Source organism: Corvus moneduloides, chromosome 2, assembly GCF_009650955.1.
Source record: "Corvus moneduloides isolate bCorMon1 chromosome 2, bCorMon1.pri, whole genome shotgun sequence".
Classification (NCBI taxonomy): domain Eukaryota; kingdom Metazoa; phylum Chordata; class Aves; order Passeriformes; family Corvidae; genus Corvus; species Corvus moneduloides.
In genome coordinates this window covers 88,079,130-88,099,912 of record NC_045477.1, presented here as the reverse complement: position 1 = coordinate 88,099,912, position 20,783 = coordinate 88,079,130, and the positions used below count along the sequence as shown (strand labels likewise).

The following is a 20,783-nucleotide window of genomic DNA, read 5'->3' as shown; positions in this document are numbered from 1 at the left end:
TCCCCACAGAGTGACGCAAGAGTGGTATCACAGAGTCAATTGAGCATATATGTGTTTTAGCCCTGAGCTAAAGTCTTGAGCTACAAACAGAACTCAAGGTCTCTCAAGTTTTCCTTGGTTATTATTGTGGCTATTCTTTCAGAGGGTTATGGAAATCTGAGCTGCACTGTCTTTCAGAGTCTTCATGAAGCACAGCTGTACTTCACACAATTGTTTAAAGGATTCTGTCTGAATCACAGTGAACCTCAAAAGTTGTCACAGATAATTGACTGATCATTCCTCAGGGACTCTGGAAATATCATTGCGGAACTGTCCAGCAAAAATTTCTTCAGTGAAGAGTGTTTTATATGGTGTCCACCTCAGAGCTGGTGCAGACAGGAAAGAGCAGGGTGAGAACTGGCCATAAGTGTGCTGAGGGAGAGAATGTAACTGCCTGCTCCGGGCCGTGTCTTTCCCTCTGTCTGATCCTGCAAGAAACACTTGTTCTTAGGGTCAAGCTATTGGTGTACATTCAGTTCTTAAAGATAACTAAGAAGGGAATAGATACATGAGGAAATTCAGAAATTTAACTAATGGAACCTACTGCCTGCCCACAAAATGAAAAACCAGGTATTGATGCACACTGGACTGAACTTTGAAAAGATGGGAAGGCCACTGGAGATAGGAAAGGTGGGAAGGTCGTAAGCTTGGCACCTAAATCAAATACTCAAACTGCCTCTGTCCATTATTTCCTCTGGTCTTTGATCAGAGAGCTCTTTCCTCAAAATTCTTTCATAAATTTTTAGTGAATATTTATGTGAAGGGGGTGCATCTGTGTGTCGACTGAAAAATGAGAATTTTGAAGGGAATCTTCAATTTTATTCAGTCTTATATGAAGAGATTTTGGAAGCAGTTGGACATTTTGCTACAAAACATATATTCTGCTTTCTTATAGGGATATGTATGTAGTGGAAAATATCTTTTTATCCGAGCCTTCCTTTGATAACTCTTTTACTTTTCCATTCTTTTGCCATTTTACTTCTACTGCTTTTTGACCCTGTCTGTGTTCCCCCACTTAATAATGTGCTAAATGTTTCTGTCTTCTGCAACTCTTACATTGAGACCCTTCAGTAACATCCTATTAGACACCTTGCATGAATGCCTAGAGATGAACAACAGAGGTAGCTGAAAGAGCACACAGGCAATTCCAAGACACAAGTGATGTGTGACAAACTGTCTCCACTCTGCTTACATAATTGTCTGAATCTTGATTTAAGTTTCCCCTGCTGCCAGAAAAGAATTATGCCGCAGAATCTGTGCTCTTCCTATTTGAACACTGGATTGTCATTAGTGATGATTTGTGCCAGATATCATTAAAATTATGCATAAAAATATAAATGATCTGCAAAGCAATTACAAGCTTACCGTTCCAGACCACTTTTTCGTCACCCAAAGCTCTCTGTGTTTTGAATGAGATTTTCACATGCAGAAAAATAATCCCTATTTTTATTCCTTGAAATAAATTTCAGGACTTTTTTTTCCCAATTTATTTATTTGTAATTAAAAAATAGGCAAGTTATTTAGGAGCTCAGTGAATACCAAGTGAATGTGGTGCCCAAGCACCTTAGCAAATCTGGGCCTGAGAACAACTGAAGTTGAGTGTACTTGAAATATGTGGCTCTTCCTGGAAGTGGGAATAGCCACTACTTCAAAACACAGCAAACTTCAACTGCTTGTTGATAGGTTTTGTTTCTGTGATGTATTTATTTCAGTAGAAATATGATTGCTAGACCTGATTTTAACCAGGTATCTTGTGGGCAGATATTATACAAATTTCTCTACACAAGATCTGCTAATGCATCTCAGTTTGAATTTGTAAATCTGCCAAGTTTCACTCATTCAGAGAGAGGCTTCCTCATTTGGGATTAATTTTAAGACTCTCTTAAAAAGTGTCTCCACTTGTGATGAAACATTTTGCTGTGTGTGAATGAGATGTATAAAACCTCATTCTAAAGGCCAAATTCATCTCTGGTGTAACTTCCAGGGAATTCCACGATGCTTTGAAATCTTTTTCATTCAGATGATCACAGCTCAAGAAGCGTGAACACTTCTTCAACTTGATCCCTGTGCATTTTGCACGGAGTGCCAGTCATATAATGGTTTCCTGAAATGTTCATTTGGAGTGAGAGATGAGCCAGTCACAGATCATTTTCATTTTAGCCTAAGCCAGGATGAAAACTCTACTGATGAGGTGAATTTGACATACAGCTTAGCTATTCATACATAAGAATAACATACACTTTACAACATATATAAACACACTTAAAATAGTAAAACTTCCCGTTTTTCTTTGTTCCTTTCTCCAAAATAAGCATATTAAGAAAGCAGTGAAAGTAAGTAGCTAGTGAAAGGAGCTGCCACTGGTGTAAAGCCCTTATATATATATCATAACTAAGACATCCACCTGCCTTTTTGAACACAATAAATCAGCAGCAAAACCAAACAGAAAACAAGAATTAAAAAAAAAAATCCCCAAACAAGTCATGTTTGCTGATAATATTATTCAAGACTAAAGATTCCTTTTGTCTTCCGTGTGATACTAAAAAACTCTCAGGCTGATAAAATCAGCAAGGACAGGGCAATTGTCATTGCTCATTTTATGACCTGCGGCATTGCTGCAGTGCCTCAGACTGCCTTGGCACCATTAGTCCCTAGACTGCTTCTGCTGATCTTAAAGAGGCTTTTGTTGGTAATCAGTACAGACTCTGGAATCCCAGGACACCACTGCTAGTTATGCTGAGCTAAAATCATAAGGAGTGCAAGCAATAACAAGCACCAAGGCCTGTGCTGACCCTTAGCAGCTGTTTATATCCAATCATAACTGAGCAAATGACTTCCCAAACGAAAAAGCATGTTTTTGGAACTGATAATAAATCAGCCTTTAAAGAATGAGAAATACTTATTAGTTTTATTCTCTGCTAGGTTGTAAAAAAACCAAATAAGAACCCCTGCCTTAGAGCCAGACGGCTTTCACATATATAGAGAGATTTAAAGGGGTTGCACATCAAAAGGGGGCATTTTTAATAGTGCTCACATGACAGAAGAACACTACTGCATTTCTGAAAGTGATACACTCCAGCCTAATGAGAGGTAACTCACAGAAAACCAACTAAATTGCCACCAAATCTCTGGCAATTAGTAAAAATAAAACTTTTAAGTTCTTAATGGGGCAAAGGAATAATAAATAACATAATTCTGATAGTGTGAATTTCAGTGTCAGGGATAATGTGATAAAGCTGTTCTTACTTCAAAATTTTTGACTATAATTAATAACAGAAGAGATTTTTATAGCTGCAGGGAAGAGAAGGTAACAGTGCCTGCGTGAAGGGAGAGAGGACATGCTGCTTCAGTGCCAAAAACCCTGAGCTGTCCCGCACCCTGTGCCTCCAGGGAGCCTTGGTGGGAGTTTTTGCCTGTGCCGGGGCCAGCAGCATGGCTGCTGACAGAACCCAAAGCCTCCTTCCTGAGCTGATGCACCAGGGCTGATTCTGGTGGGTGAAGAAGTGGATGGACAGTCATGTGTGACATCCTGATGATGGTAACCCTTTCTTGCTGGACCACATATTTAATATTTGCAGGAATAGCTACTTTTCTCCTCTTTCTCTTCCTCTGCATCAGCATTGGAATTTAATGGAGCTTATCAGGAACAGAGTGGAGGCAGGATTCATCTGTCTGAACTGTGTGTTTACATCTGAGCTGGCCAGCTCTTCTGAGAACAATTTGTCTCGCCCTCAAGACGACAACCTGTTCAAATGAGCTACACAATAGAAGTACCTTTTGCTGACCTTAAAGGGAGCTGGTGACACCTATCCCAGGCAGAGAGGTCCGTATGGCCGACATCTTGAGCTTAGGTGAATAAAACCCCTCTAAGAGCCATCCTCATATTTTCCTTATGTTGGTTATGAATCCTGGGTCAGGAAAAGGTTGAGAATATTAGACCAAGATGAGCAATATCATTTTTGTAGCTATGGTGTTGTTTTGAACTTTTGCAGACAACTGCCACACCCCTCTGATGTTTTCTTCATAACATACCAACTGCTGTGAGATTGGCACAACAGTGTAATATTAATAGAAGAAATCTGGTTTGAATAACCTTAAAGTCAATGCTCTTGTAAATCTAATAAGTACTTGGATATTGACGTTCTCATCCCCATCTGCAGAATTTAAAAATCTGAAATTCATTTAAGTCTTATAATTAATAAACAAAAGTCCTCAGACACTATTAGTTACCCTATATTTTTATGGTGCTATCCCTAAAAGGATATTAAAGTGCTTTGAACGTGGCCAGATCCCCTACAATAATGTAAGAGGAATGTTTTTCATTGACATTCTACAGAGAAACCAAAGAAATTACTGATACAGGCCAAACTTTGAAATGCTTGGATATTTTCTAAGGACCATTCTTGTGCTGATTGGAGGACATGAAAAGATGAGAGACACTATGGCAGTGGTACTAAAAGAGCAGCCTAGTCTGTAGGTTCGATGCGGGGGATAAGAATGCTGGAGTCTGAGCATGCAAAAACTGCTTCAGGGATGAATTAGCAGGTGCTTTCGGAGAGTCATTTAGCAAAGCAGCTGCGAAATGTGTGCTGGCCTGAACTGGCTGGTAGAAGAGGTGAGGCAGAGGCAGGGAGCAACACTGGAGACTCCAGTGGAGTCAGTGAGGAGAGTGGACACATTTGCTTTCTTCCTGGCACAATTTGCTATGGCCTCTGCCAAGTGCCCAGTAATAATTAGGATATGCTAATTGGCAAATGAAGTATGCTAATGATCAGACGAAGCAGATGCTAATAAGATTGGCAGGGGTACGGTTTCCCTGCCAGCCAAGTAGGAAAAAACAATAAGAAGGTGAGAGTATGGGGAGGTGCCCAGCTGACCTCTCAGAAGGCCTTTGCTCCCAAAAGCAAGATAGTAATTTAGAGGGGTGTGTGTGGGAGCTGTTGTGCTGCCCTGCAGTAACCGGCATCCGTCTCATCGGGAGACTGTCTGCAGAATAAATGTGTTGTCTCTGACAGGGATGAACATCTCTTATCTGCCCAAAGTAACTGGATGGGAAAAGTCAGACATGTGGTAGCCATAGGAATATTTGGTATTTCAATTAAACTATCCAGGAAACACAAGGGGTCATATGTTTTTTTCCAATCATTTGTGCTATTATACATGCACAATGTAGGGACTGAACTCTCCCAACATAAAAACATTAAATGGTCACAAATGGGTATTTCTTAAGAACTTTCAAAAATTTTTTGAGTGTTAGACTGGGCACCCTTGTGGGGGGCCAAAGACAGATTTGAGAGATGCAAACAGGTAAGGCAAGTGAGAGGTACTGTGGTACTGTCATTTGACTTTGACAATATCTGATGATATTTTCTTCCTTAAAAAATCCCAAAATAGTCTGTGAGGCCCAACAGCTTACCTTTGGGTATATTAAAAAACCCCCAAATACACACAGGATTTTCCTATTTGGATATTTTCCTACATTTTGTAGAATCAACAGCAAAACTAGAGGTTTACTGTGGGACATTTGGAGTCAGGCCTTTTCTCAGGATCATTGAGGATTTGGGATGCTGCTGTTGGAGCTCATGTTCTAAATCTCTCTTATCTTTTATGAAGGCATATGCATACTTTGCTGTACTGAATTTCTGTTCACAACTTTGGATTTCACCTCCAGAAATTCCTAAGGTCTTAATAAAGACTTTAATGCTTGGTTAAGTCATTCAGGCCTAACATAGGAATTTTTTGAAAGTGCATTCAGATACTCCTGCCTAATTCCAGAACCAGCCAGAACCTCTAGGAACTTCATTGTTCGAATGGAGAGGTCCCCAGAGCCCAGAATCATGCTTTTCTATGTTTTCCGACCTGACTTGATCTTGTCAGGCTCATCAGTTACTATCACGCTTCTGCTTCACCCTAACCAGCTGCCAGAAAATGTTGTTTTCCTGTCTCAGTTCCCTTGAGCACTCAAGCTGTTTGATAGCAACCTTACAGCTCTCTTGAAGAGAGCTTTTAACACAACACAGTGGTAGTTACTGCTTTCTTTACAAAACCAAGTGGAAGATGAAATGGTAGGGATCTGATTTTGAAACAGTGAGAAGCAACAAAATTTGATGATCCTTTTCTTTTGCCTATAGGAACCTTTACTTCTGAGAAAAATACCCCAATTACCAAATTATGGAGTTTGGGAAAGCAATCTTCATTCCAACTCTTGAATAAAATTTTCATTTTAAAAGTGAGAGGGAATAAATTGGCACTGGAATCTTAAAGAAATTGAAAGACACTCCAGCAAGTTTCAACACCCTTGTGTGGACTTCACAGCAGACAGCCTCTAGCAGCTGTAGATACACAAGTGCATTCTGCATCCCATCACTTCAGTCAGTGCTCAAAAAATAAACACTGGGATGGCAAAAAAGACCATTAATGATTTTAACCTCAAATATTTTAGGAACGTGAGACCTGTTGCAGGCTGTTGGCCCTGAATTTTCCTTAGCTGTTTTGGAGTCCCACCTTTTGGGGTGGAGTAGTATGTATGGTTCTTGCATGCTTCCCTCTAGGATTTATATCAGATTTTAGACTATCCCTGGTGAGGACCACGGATTGACAAAAGTTTGTGAAATGCTTACTGTGTTGAGTTTCTGCCAGAACTGATTCTATCTAAATAAGATTATGCAAGGGTAAGTGCTATCAGTTACTGAATTCTGAAGGAGGAGCTGATAACTTGTAACCTCCTTCCAGCTGAGGAGTTTGAGAGTCTTGCAAGATATATATGATTGCTAATGGTCCAGGGGACAGTGACAGCTTCAGTGGGATAAGCAGGATTTAAACTGGTGGAGTAGCAGTGGGACTATACAACAAGTCTTTCTACTTATGATTTTAAATGTGATTTTGGTTCACCTACTAATGTTTCTTCTTTTGTTTTCCTCTATTTTACTTGTAGATATTGAGTAGTTGGTAAACTGCTTTCTGTATGTGTCAGGTGGTTGACAAAAAGTGAGGCTCTACGAGAACTAAATATAAAAATTCAGTGACTTTGATTTGATGAAAATATGAAGAATTAAAATATGTTTCCATATCACTCAGGCCTTGATTTGAATAGTGTGGAGGTTTTTTGGTATCTGTATTATATTGATCAATTAAAGTGGAAATGGATGCTTCCTGTGAGTTACAAAAGTACATTTGGGTGGCTCTTATTGGGCATGGGCTCACCATCAGGGTCTGACAGGGCTGAATGTTGTGATGAAGAGGCTTTGGAGGAGAGCAGGAGGGGCTGAGCACTCCGCATTCTGGGACCAAGCTCAGGATGCCCACCCAGGGATGATGCTACTGTCTCTTGTGACAAAACTGACACCAGAAAAAGTGCTGGAAGCTGTATTTTTCTTTCTTTAGGCACTGAGCCTGCTTGCTACCTTTGGTAGTAGGGCTCGCAAATATAGACATGGAGGTGGACCAAAGGAGGCTTAAACAACTTTCAGGGACTCAAAGGCAAAGTGAAAAAGAATATAATTTACTCAGACTTCTTTACTTTCTGCTGGGGGTCTTTATTCTCATCCCCATCATATCTAGGTAATAAACACTGTTCTCTGCTGCATTCAGCTATGATCTTTTTCTCATAAAGAAATGAAGTGTGTGAACGAGCTTGAAGACAAATTTTAAAATATTAAAAGCTGTCCTTCTTCTCAAATCTAACTCTTATGTTAGTTGTTTACATACATAATTTAATAACATGCATATATTTTTTATATATTATTCTGACAGTAATAAATGAAACCAGATTCAGGAAAAATATTCTGGTACATGGAATCTCAAAATACACATTTGCATTGTTAAGGTACTAGTGTATATTATGTAGGGCATATATTGCTACTCGTTGTGGTTAGTGGTTAGTATGACTATCATGTTTTTGCAGTATTACGTATCCAAGAAGATGTAATTTTTTTCTATTCCTTTTAAAATCAAATTACAATGTGACATTCAATAAAATATCTTTTGTGCAGCTAATAAAAATGAGATCCCATCTCACTGCTTTGACAAATAAACCACACAAGTCAAAATACTGCCTCTGATACAGTTTATAGCTTAAGCTTTCATGTCAGCCTTTCCTATAAAAAAGCCCCATTATTTATTAATAGCCCTCTATGTCTTAAAAGTTTCTTTTTCTTGTGTGGAGAAAAAATCATTTGCCTTTTAATGGGGTGTCAGATTTGTTTTCCAAACCTTCTAAAAGGTTATCGTTGTTACATATGGACAAGTGCTTTTTTCAGAATCAATGTAAACTCTGTTACCAGGGTAATTTACTGCAGTCCCCTGGTAGCTGTACGGAAAACTTAATTTCACCATTTTGCAAAGTGGAGGGGTGGGACTCTTTCCTTGTGGTTAACTATTTTCACATGGAGTGAAAAGAAAATGCATGCTTCTAGCACATACTAAATAACTGATGGGCTCTTACCCTCTGTTTGAGTTCAGGGCACACTGGCAGTCTGGTAGGGTTCATGGCATAGGAGGATGACTGACCCAATTAGATATACCATAAAACCTTTTGGCAATTAACTCCCAACTAACCAAAAGATTCAGGCTGATACTAAGAGTGGATAATAAAAGCTTGTTAAATTTCTGTCCATTACCCGCAGACATACACACACAAATACCTGAGCCATATTTTTGATGACAGAGAAGTCTGTATAGAGAGAAGAACGTTCTATGAAAGATCCAGAGGAGTCAGCTTTGAGTCTGTCTTGAAGTCTGAGTTGAGAAATGACATGAAACACAAGTAAATATCAAGTTCAGGGTTGTGCATTTAATTAGAGCTTGAATTAGCAGCTGCAGTACTTTATTTTGAAAAAGGCAATAATAGCAGTATTTTTTCTCTAATAAACACTACCTAAAAAAAACATCCAAACCCAGAAGTCACTAGGAAATACTTATGACCTGAACAACATTTTTAGATTAAATTTATTACCTTTTGCTAGTGATTTATATTAACTTGTTTAATTGTCTAATGTATTTGGAGGTGCTGCCTACATCTGCACACTGAAGAGTGGGTTTCACAAAAGGCATCAGCTCTTTAAATGCGACAATTCATCATTTTTCCACCCCCACTGGTGGCTGTCCACCAGACTGAAGACAGTTCACTACATCTGTGCTGTGCTTACAAGAAAGCAAGCTGGTAATGTCTGCTACCAAACCAAACTGAGGAACAGATGACTAGAATTACTGAATTTTGAAGCTCACACTTGTTCTGCACAGGGGAGGGATATGCAGCAATTGGCATAATAAAATCGCTGTTTTCATAAGGTAGAATGAAAAGGGGAATATAGATGATGGATAAATCTCATGCCACTTCAGATGCTGGGAATCCCATGTTCATGCAGTGTTGACAGACCTCAGATGGATTTTCCCATGGCATGTTACACACATGCTGTCCATGGAAGAGCATGATAATGCAAAGATTCATCAATTAAATTTTAGAACAACTGTCTAATATGTTAAGTAGGGGAAAAAAGTCCAAAACCAAGCAGTCTGAACTTGAACTATGAACTTCAATAAATAGTATGAAAAACCTTGGTAAATTTGTGGATGAGATTACGTAGCATTCATTACCTGGGAAGTATGGTACTGAATTCAGTGACCCACTGTGTCATATGGCTTGTATTTTATGAGGAGCTGTCCCATAGGAAGTTTTCAGTAAGGTGTCATTTTCATATTAAAAAAAGACTTTGTCAGACTGTCCTGGATCATTTTCAAATACGAGTTTTTGAAATGAGATGTGGGATCTAACATCCTCAGCACTTGTCTGGCTGCGCTCTGAGAAATACCACCCACTTACATGCTGAAAGCTTCTGAAAAACCTGCTGATGTTCACTTTTCAGCGAGCTCAGTCTGCAACTCTTCTCCCTCAGAGAATCCTAAATGTAAGGTGGATTTGTGTGTATAATTACTTTGGAACTTTGATTTCCAAGATCAGGAACACATTTTTGGGAGCATGTTTGCCCCACCATCTCCACACCCATGTGTTTGTGAGACACTATCACAGACTATTTATTATTGTCACTGACAGGAGAAGGAAAGATGTGCCACATGTCATTCCTCAGCTCATGTCTGGAAGCTTGACTTCTGGTCTCTGTTTCTTTCAGGATATATGAATCTACAAGGCATACTGCAGAGCAGAGCTATTCCATGAGTTAAAACTAATCCTGGCAGTGTAGCTGAATAAGAGTGGACATGGTAGAGGAAAGCTTGAGCTATATGCATTCACAGATAAACTTCTACTTCATCTAGCTCTTGTAGAGACTGCTTGGATGTTTGTACCTTGCATTATAACCTGAGTTTGCCGCCAGAGAAACTTATGACTGTACATTTGTCCTCAGAGTATGAAGCTGTATTATAGTCAAACCCCAGAATTTTGGCATGTGAAGGCTGTCTGACTGCTCCGTGCTGTTGAAGTAGCGAGGTGATTATGCAAAATGATGTCTTTCAGTCTTCGGACAAAACACCTGGAATCACTACAGACCTTGGGTCTTCCTTGTGATAGATATCCTAAGTGAGTAAGAACTTGGCATAAAACAAAATCAAATCAAAGCTCTTTCCACATGGTATCATTGCACCATTCAGCTATGACATGGACATGTTCACAGTTTCTTTCCTAGAACAATTTTATAAGCTATTTGTTGTTGGAGTCTGGACTTGTTGCTCTTCCTTACAATTATGTGAGCTAATGTGTGACTGTGGCAAGCCCAGAAAAGGAAAAGTCTTTGTTCACCAGTTTCTTCTTCTCCTCATGGTTCAGGTACTACTGCAAAAGTAAAGGCCACCATGGACAGAGGTACTGAACAGTAAGTCTTTTTCTGGACCAGAGCTACCACTCAGGCACTCCCGTAATGCACAGGAGCTGTGAGGGGATCAAGTGTGCTTGGTTCCCCCATGGCCCCTGCCTGTTCAGATGGATGAGACAGTAGGACATTCTGTATGCTGATGGAAATTTTCAAATAATTTAGTCTCTGAAAGAAATTTATTTTCCACTGAATATTAACAAACAGATTTTTTACCAAACTGAATAATTTGTTCAAAAACACATAGATTTTCAGATGGTGGCAAAAGACGAGTTCCCAGCTGAGATGGCACTTCCTGACAAATATCATATTGCTCTACCAAAGCAGATGGCTTGTCTGTCATGCTGTTGTAATAATTATTTTAACATAGTGAACATTTTTTTTGCTTGGGTTTTTTTTTGTTTTGTTTAGAAACTCTTCATCTTTAGAACTGTTCCTTAAAATTCTAGATATTACTACTACTTCTTTTGTCGCACTGTGGCAGGCACACAACATGAAATATTTTTGCTTGGACTATTAGAATTTGGCAATATCTGAAATTAGGCCTTATAATGGGAAGTATTAAATAACTATAACTCACTAAGTGGCTCTATCTACACAAGCTCAAAAATATAGGTGTAAAAACAGGAAAGCTCTCCTCAAATACAGCACTGCATTTCCATGTGATTGTACTTTTTATCTGAACTTATGCTGGGGAAATGAAGTCATTGGAAGGTCAAGTGACCCACACAAGGTCACTGACTGGCAGTCAGAGACCAAGTCACTATCACTGCCCATGGAAGTTCCCAGCTCCGAGCGAAGTACAAGGTAAATGACACAAAGGTACATCTTCTCTCAGTTTCCATTATGTTTCTAATCTCTCTTCACTACAGTAATGAATGATAATGAGCTGCAATCTTTTCTCTGGGTTGTTCTTGCTGCTGCAACGGTGACACTTATTGTTACAATAAAGATATAAGTGGAGAAAAAAATTGTGCTAAGTGGTATTATGAATAAGTAAACCTAAATAACTTACAAAGAGAACAGCAGTTGCAATAACTTGTTAGAATGGACCGTCTTATTCAATGTGTCCACGTCAGGCAGGTCACCCTCTCCTTCATCTGGAATTGAAAATACTGTGCAAAAAATAGACATGATTCAGTAAGTTCTATTTTATGTAAGCAAATCTTACTAAGGGAAGGATGGGCAAGGACAGGTACATAATTGACCTGATGATATTTACTACACAAAACCGGAAACTCAGTTAACCTGACACTGAGGATCAAGCTCTTGTCATGCAGTTGCACTTCAGTGCTGTAACATTAAGCATTTCAGACTCACAGGAAACCAGTTTTCAAAATTGCTAGTAACTCAGGTCAGTTTTTTAAGAGAACTCAATATGCAGCAAAACTTCTTCAAAAAGTTTTCAACCCTGCTCTGCACTCAGTGTCTCCTTCTGGGCAGACTGTGATCTAAGGGGATTGTTGGGTGCTGATCCCGTTATCAAGATCTGATTGAGAACATTGTGCACTTTGTCCAAAAAGAAAGGGAGTGAGAAGTAAGCAGAAAAAAGTCTTCAGCTTCCCTGTCTCTTTTTCTTCCTCACCATCCTTCTCTTGGCCCCCATGCCTTCTTCCTCTGATACAATACTTGCGTCTCCAGCACAGTTCCAACCATAAAGAAATAGCATCTCTGAGGTGGAGCTGGAGAAGAGTGTGTGTTAAGGACAGTTTTGGGGAGAGGTGGATAAAAGACTGCAGTCAGCAAAGCTGATCCCCCCTGGTGTTAGTCTCGAGGCATGTCCTGTCCCTGTGCTCTTGTAACAGTATTAGCCAAGTTGGCAGCTGGTGAAAATTCGATAGCAATAGAATCCTTTGTGTATTTTAGCAGGAGAATATTCCATATGTTTGATCCGCTTAATCATCTTATGCAATGTTCATGTTCTTGCTTTTCCTTGGTCTGCTGAAATCCTATATCTTCTGTTTATTCGGCCAGTTGTAAGTATATGTGTTTGTATGTGCATGTGCATGCAGTTCACCATAATTAGTTTATACTATATCAGATCAATTTTTTCTCCCATCCCAAATTTATAATTTACATTTTCATCATCCCTCTAATATCTTATTTTGGTAAGTCATCTACTGTTTTCTTTTCTATGTAAAATTAGCATCTGATTCCTATAAGACCACACATACAGAACCACTGATAAGCATAACAAGTCCTGTAAGGAGTCATGAGTCTAACTGATTGCTTAGAAGTCCTGGGGATAAAGGAAAGGAGTAGCCAAAAGCTCACATGGTAGGGCCGTCTGCACTGTCTGTACCTGTTTGGAACTGCCTAAGTATGTGATGTGTGTGATGGGGTAAGGTGCAACTTGAGTTGCTTATATTTATGCAACTCCTCCCATCTATGCTGTCACTAAGTCCACCCTCTTCATAAAAAACACCCACTAACTTGCAGATCTAACATTTTACCATGACTTTGGTCTAGCTGTTGTGCTAGTTCCTTCTGTGAATTGCCATTTCTGCTGGAGAATGGAGAGAGAGATATTATATTAAAATAATATTTTTTTATATTTAGCTACTCATTTTCTTGGTCTCATTTGAGAACATCAATTAAAAAGCCTATTATCTGTTTAAAAGAACAATTTATTACAGTCACTATTTTTCTCCTACCATATGAGTTAATTAAAAAGTTTAAAATGTTTCTAAGATTTTTACCCTTTATTTTGATAAAGTCTGGTTTATGAAACAGGATTTTTCAGTGGCTCATTAAGGTAATTAAACTTAGCACTTTTAGTTTAAAGCACACTGATAGCTTTGCAACACCCATTCCCTCTCTCTGTCCATTCATGTTATAAAGCTTTAACTCTTACAAAATACCTTTAAAAACCTCTGCTGGTTTTGGTGGTGTCATTCATATCAGGGAGAATCCCACCAAAGTGGCCATGCTGGTGAATCATGACCCTTAAAAGAGAGCCACAGTAGAATTGCTATTTTCCACACTTGAAATGCTTATTACCTCTGTTCTGCTGTGGTGTACCAAGTGTTTCAAACCTTAGAGAAAAGGATCATGAAGGTTCTGCTTTCTTGAAGGACAGCTTCTACTCTTAGGATAGTAAGCAGCAAGCAGAACTGTCTAAACAATCGATTGAATTTTTATGGTTTCTGTGGACAATCTGTATAGAAACTTTTGGGTTTCTTGAAGACGTTTGTTTTTCTAAGTAGATTCATGCTACCCTGAAATATTTCTGGTCCTACAGATTTGAGTATTTGATACATGAGGCTGGACCTTTGCTGGTTAATTTATCAGCTACATCACACAATATTGTCTCTGTTTCTATCTGGAATGAGCATAATTCTTCAAATTGCGTATCTGCTGGGAATACAGCGTTTCTGAATTCACAGTTTGTATTCTATGAGTATACTGTTGTATTCATTTAACATTAATTTTCCATGAATGTTTCATGTACCTTGTACTGCTTAATAACATGGAGAGACTTTATGTATCCAAAACACTTCTTGTGGTGTATTTGGGGAATTTATAAAGCTGTTTTTACTACCCTTCACTAGCAGTTTGCAAACAGAATTTTTCAAGTAGCTTCCAAACTCCTCTCTTGCAACCTGTTCTGCATCCTTCATGGGTCACTATAATGTTGCTCTGAAAATTCATACTTAAACTGAAATATCTTCTGAAAGTTGATGCAAAAAGAAAACTAAACCCACTTTCTCCTTTATTTTGCAAGGCATTGGCCCAGCTAGGGTCAATAATTAGGAGATGCTTGCTTTTTCTAACAAAAATGTACTGAGAAAAGTAAATAATGCATTTTTACATGGATCCTGCTTCTGGCCCTTTCTGGAGAAGACTTCTTGTCTTGTTTTTCTTCCAACATGCTGGGTATATTCCCCTAGCTTCTACAGACAAATATTAAGAGCTATAAAACAAACTATTTCCTCTGTCTATGTGTCTGCATTTAAGATCCATTCCCATCTTTTTTTTCTCTTTCTCCCTTCCCTTACAGGAGTTTTTCCCTTTCCTGTGGTCATACTGGTACAAAGGGCTCAAGAAGGGCAGCTTTCCTTTCTTATTAAATTTAAGCAGCAATAGCAGCAATAGCAGTTGGGCTGGCAGTGCTGGAAGTGGCTGTCCATCCCCCTCCCTCTCTATCAGCCCCTCGTACCAGGCAAGTGCCCTCAGATACCTCACATCTGTGGAGAAGGGGCCAGTTGAACCACTACCCTATATGTAACCCCAGGACCCCCAGTGGTGGTTTTCAACTGTATTCTGAGGGATAGGGGTCTTTCAAGGTTGCAACCTTTCAGAAACATGGCTTTGATAGGGCTGTCATCAGCCATCTGAAACAACCTTTCTGGGAATGCCATCAGAGCCTGGTAGTTAGGCAGATGTACAGAGTCACTGAAGTACCTGTGGAAGTGTGGTACGGAGAGCTGGATAATCATACATTTTACACTTCCAGTTTTTAATCATGATATACTTGCTTGTAAAGATAATTTCAATAGGGCTGCACATTATTCATCTTTAGGGAAGTCTGGTGGCTGCAGAAATCCTAAATCACAGCATTTGCTTCCTGCCTGATGCTAATTTGGGCCAGCTCCAGCCCACGGAGTTCCTTTTCCATTGTGTCATTTCATTACACATTTACCCACACTTCTCAGCTAGTAAGAGCCCTGATATACAGCCTCTTAATCTAATACTGATCTATTAAAAACTACACTCAGTATTTTAAAGTGTTAGACAACAGATGGAATTGACAGTTTTAATAGGTAGCAACTAACATCATCTCCCAATCTACACCTCTGTATTGGATTTCAAGCAACTGATATCACTGTGGACATGTGCAGATATGGAGCTTGCATTTAAAGGCAGAAATTCAATCAATAGCCTGTCTCTCAACAGAGTTTACTAGATTATATCAGTTAGAAGTGACCATCTGGCCTAATCTTGGGAGTTCTGAGATATCATGTAGATCTTTTTCACTAATGTCATTTTTATTTGGTTAACATTAATAAACTGTAGCAAACATTGCAAATCTTGCAATCTGAAGCTGTAACTCAATTTTTGCCTTTTACATGAGACAAGTCAAACATCTGCTTCTCTAGGGGGAACGTGTGTGAGAGCCAGCAAAAGAAAGATGCAATCGCTCTGAAGATTTTACTGTCTTTCTAGGTGTTTTGAAATGATGGAAAGTGGCAGTCTTTTTTATTTACTCAAAGAAAAGTGTGTTACTAAAGGGTATCCAACAACTAATGTGATTATTCCTATGAATACAAAATATGGAGGGAAATACGTAGATAGCATTCTGGGGGGTTAAAGTTTCAGAGTATTCTATGACTGCGATAAAAGAAGAATGTACATTACATATTCATCTATCAGATTTATGCTGCAAATAAAGTCTAACTTTTAATCTGGTACAGTCAATATATATCAAATATCTGTGAAGTTGTTTAACACTGTCACAGCCAGAATGCATAGACTCTGAAAAGCCTTTTTTAATACCAGAGTCAAGAACATTCTCTTTGGTTCTTTGGTCCTTTAAATTTAATTTCAAATTCTATTCTGTGTTTGGCTGAACACCATCGCTATTAGAAGTTCAGAAATTTTCTGTTCACAAAAAAGAAAAATAAATGTCAGTGTTCCAGGTCTAATTATAACTTTGTACTCATAAGTGGCACAATAGTGATTCAATTATGAAATTTATTGTCACTGGATTTTGATCTTGCAAAGTAAAAATCAGGAGTGATTTCTAAATGGACCTAATGTAATCAAACCCCTTGAAATTCTGGAGACTCTTCTTTTTTGCCTTTGTTTAATTGTTGATCAATTGAAATTTTAAAAATTTCAAACAGCGAAGGGGTACATAATGAAAGCCCTTAGGTGGGGATGGGGAGAAGCAAAACAAGCAACATTGCTAAAAAAAACAACACCAGAAGAAATTGGGAAAGAATATTTGGGAGCTTCATTAGAACAGTAGCCCTCAGGGCATCCTGTTGTAGGGTGCTGGGAACCCAGAAACCAAAGACATATGTCCTCTTGACATTGGTAGTCAGAACAGAGAGAAAGTGGACAAGTTATTTTGGCCTAGTTGCCCTCTTTTCTCCAACCAAAAAATGATGAGAATGATTTCTACTTGCCTTTGTTTTCAGAAACTGTTTTTTAATGCCTTCTAAGGATCCACACTGTGTTGCTATCACAAAGTGTTTCACTTACAAAATGGAACTAGCTGACTTTGCAAAAAAAAAAAACCCTTACTCTGCCTCCCCAAAACAAAATCTGGAATACTGATGAGCCTCTTAAATCTCTAAAATAATAGTAAAAGGTAGAATTTCAGTGTTAAAGTAAAAATGTTTCTAAACTGGGGTGAAAATAGAATCTGGAGAAGCTGCAGAATCATGGAGCATTATCTCTTACAAGTTAAATACTTTTTTTTTGAAAGAACAAAATTTTGGTAAAAACTGCCCCTGAAATATCCTGGATGAAATATTTTATTTTTCAAAAAAATTTTTTTTAGTTTATTTTCCTGTTTTTGGTAAAAGCTGAAAATCTGAAGTGGATTTCTGTTTCTGAATTTGTTTTTGGCAGCCTTCCCTCTCAAAATTCTTATTTAAACCAGGTAAGAAATATTGTTTCTTTCAAAATGCATCACAGGCAATGCTAACATAATTTTGCATAGGAAAGAGACTCTTAAGACATCTTTTTTTTTTTATTTTTTTGCTACCAGTGAGTCCAGCAGAATCCTGAAATTGACAATGGCCAACTCTGCTCTTCAGTGAAGATAAAAATTTTGCTGTGTTTGTTTACAAGAAAACTACTGAATACTTTTGCAGGAAGAAACTCCTACATTTACCCATCGCTAGTAGTTTATTGAATAGAAGCAGAACACAGCCAGTGGCTCCCTCGACTCTAGCAGGCTATGCACATACAGTACTTTCTTAAACTTTCTATTTCTCACTGTAGTTAATAAATCAGGATGCAGATGAGAGATTCATAGTTAATTTTCAGTAGCTAGCACAGCATGCCTCATCCTATAAAGTCCTGGAAGTCTTGGGCTGTGAATTCCTTGATACTGACAAGCCAAACAGCTTAGAAATTATAATTATAAGTTACAAGTGTCTTAAGGGTTGTTCTTCTGACATAAAACTAATTTCATGTTTTTATTCATAATGTGAAATAGACGAGAGGATGGGGCCTTATTTAGATTGATCTCCCAGAGATATCACAGGCTCTGTGTCCTGATTATAATGGAAAAAGATCACTTACTTCGTTCCATGTAGCTAGTTGACTCTTCCTGGGTGCTTTTTTTTGACAATCAGGCTAACAAAAAAATGGGATTTCTTTCACTTTTCATTCCAGCTTTGTTCATAGACAGACATCTACTGGTGACTGTTGTTTTTTCTTTAATGGTAGTCATACCAGAGTGTATCGGGTTCTCTCTTGGTGAACTGGTTCTAGCCTGACACCTCCTTTTTCCAAGAGTGACAAGTGGCCATGTGACTTCCTGAATAGAGAAGTGAGAAGGTGAGACCTGGAAGGAGCCACAGAGAAAGCAGCTTCAGAGGGTGAGGAGAGTTCCTCTCTCCCTGAAAGAAAGCATAATGTTCTGGAGACAACTCACCACCCAAAACTCCTCCAGGGCTTCAAAGGCTCAAAGTATTCGAGGGGCATGCTATGTGTGTTCTGGCACCCCAAAGCTCATTACAGCTACGTCCCCAAAGCCAATACCACTCACATTTTGGCACACGTGCTGAGATTGGGAGCTTCTAGGAGGCCCAGGGTGAACCAAAGCACATGGGGCTAAAGCTGAATCATTCCACAAGGATTTCCTCTATATAGAGGAAAACATGTCAAGCTAGATGGAGGAAAGAAGGCCAAGGGCTATAAGGCGCTAGTGAGAGAGAGAATGGGTTTCCATTTGCTGATTGAGCCTTCCTTCTGTGCCTCAGGAAATAGATTTGACTTGTGTGCACTGCTGGGGATTAGGAGTCACTCTACTCCAGTAGATGAGTTGTGCTGGCCTTTAGGTGCTTAAACGAGCTGTGATATTTTCAGTCTCAATTTTTCACATGCAGCTGAGGGTTGGCATAACCTAGAAGTCCACTTATTCCCACATAGACATGCAAGGTCAGCATTGGCAAATTCAGATATTGAATTTTAGCAAGGATAGGTGAAGCTCCTCTCATCCCTCTCAGAATATTCCGTGCTTTTATACCTGCTGGATTCAGTCAGATCTTTCTTCAGAGAGATTTGAAGTGGGAACTATTTCACAAAGATGTTGTGAGATTATGCAGAGAGAAAATTAGAAGGGTTAAGCCTCAACTAGAACTTAATCTGGCTACTGCTGTAAAAGACAAAAAAAAAAAGTTCTTACAAATACGTCAGTAACAGAAGGTCAGGGTTCCAATATGAATAGCAAAGAAGGGACTGAATGTATGCATTGGCTTTCTCACGCTGTGAGAGGTTAGTGGGAAATTTAATTTTTCTTACAGCCCTAACTTGCTTGAAGGAGTCCTTTCTTTTTTAGTCTTTCAGTAAGGAATAAGGAGTTTAAAGAACCTCGTCATAATTTCTGCGGTCATCCAGGATTAATTTAAAGAGGATCTCTGGACACGGATTTTTCTGACATAAGGTCTCCACCACAGAAAGATAGAGAACTGTACAAGGTTATCTACAATATTTGCTTGCATGTGGTACTGAACCAAGGCCTGACTGAACTGGATGCTATATTCATCTCTTTGGACAAGAAATATTTGGAATGCCTCTCTCGACATCCCTTGATGCTGTCCCTTTATATTGTCGATTATTATTATTATTATATCATAATAAATTTTTATCAGTAATAAAAATTTTGCATTACCACACCATTAAAAGTTTTTAATTGTGGTTACAAATATGCAGCTAGCAAGAATTTTTCTTGCTTCTTTCCAGTCCCATGACATATTTTTCTCTCTCATGGAAGATATTAGTAGAGTTCTATAAACTGAACACCTGCGACCTTGCAAATCTTTTTTTATAGTACAGTAGAAAAATATTTTGACAATGGATGTTTTAGGATTTTAGTCAGTCATCCCAAGGGGTGGCTGATCCTTTGACCAATTAGAATACAAAGAAAAAAGTCTATAAAAGAGTTGTAAAATGATTAAATAAATCAATCTTGCTGCACAATTCCTGCCTGCTGGATCTCTCTTCTCCTCCCGGCTACTGTGGGACACCGTGATAATTATCTTGGGTTGTCTTCTTCTGTGTTACCTTTCACTTTCTTTTTCATTTTGGTCAGGTCTCTGTTGCCCTTGTGAGACTTGCTTGGATTGGACTGTGATGCATATCTTGCTGGGCTGAGCCAGATTGTGGATGATAAATATCAAAGAAAAACAACCTGCAGCTGCTGGAAAATGTAGTACAACCTCTGTGATTGCAAAGACAAAACCCTAGAAGGTCAACTGATAGAAGGTTTTCCAGCATATTCAGAAGGAAGATTTCTGTAAGGGAAATGAAAATCAATTGCAGGGTGTGTTAGAAAGGTAAGAATTGGTTAGTTTATTACATAGAGAGATCGGCTGGAAGAGAGTTCTCCATCTGGATTAGTTATTGCTCACAGAAACTTGCGCTCATGTCCTGGACTGCTGGTCCTTGCTGGGCCTATTTGCATTAATACAATTGGAACTTCTACTTAATAATAACAGGTAAAAAAATCTCTAGGAATTTTATATTGATCCCTACGTCCTTGAAGAATACATTTTTAAAATATAAATAATTATTCTTACTATTTAAGTTCTAAGAGAGAGAAAAGTGAATTTTTTTCCAAAAGAGTGTGTGCTAAGCTGATGGACAATATTAATTTAATTTAATAATATTCACGGCCTACATGATTTTGCACTACCATGGGTTTGAAAAGAAAAGTGAAGAAGTGAAAGGAAAGGGAAAAGA

The 20,783-nt window shown here is 38.6% G+C and overlaps 1 long non-coding RNA gene across 4 annotated transcripts in view; it reads left to right on the top strand.

The window, feature by feature from the left end:
• Positions 1-20,783, top strand: part of LOC116440010 — a 48,796-nt gene extending 28,013 nt beyond the window's left edge. For 2 of the 4 annotated variants that reach the window (XR_004238373.1, XR_004238368.1), the window contains exons 4-5: positions 17,442-17,472; positions 17,581-19,820. This is a non-coding gene — a long non-coding RNA (uncharacterized LOC116440010). Of the gene's footprint in view, positions 1-17,441; positions 17,473-17,580; positions 19,821-20,133 lie in introns of those variants that run through there. The other 2 variants (XR_004238370.1, XR_004238371.1) reach the window with 1 other exon arrangement.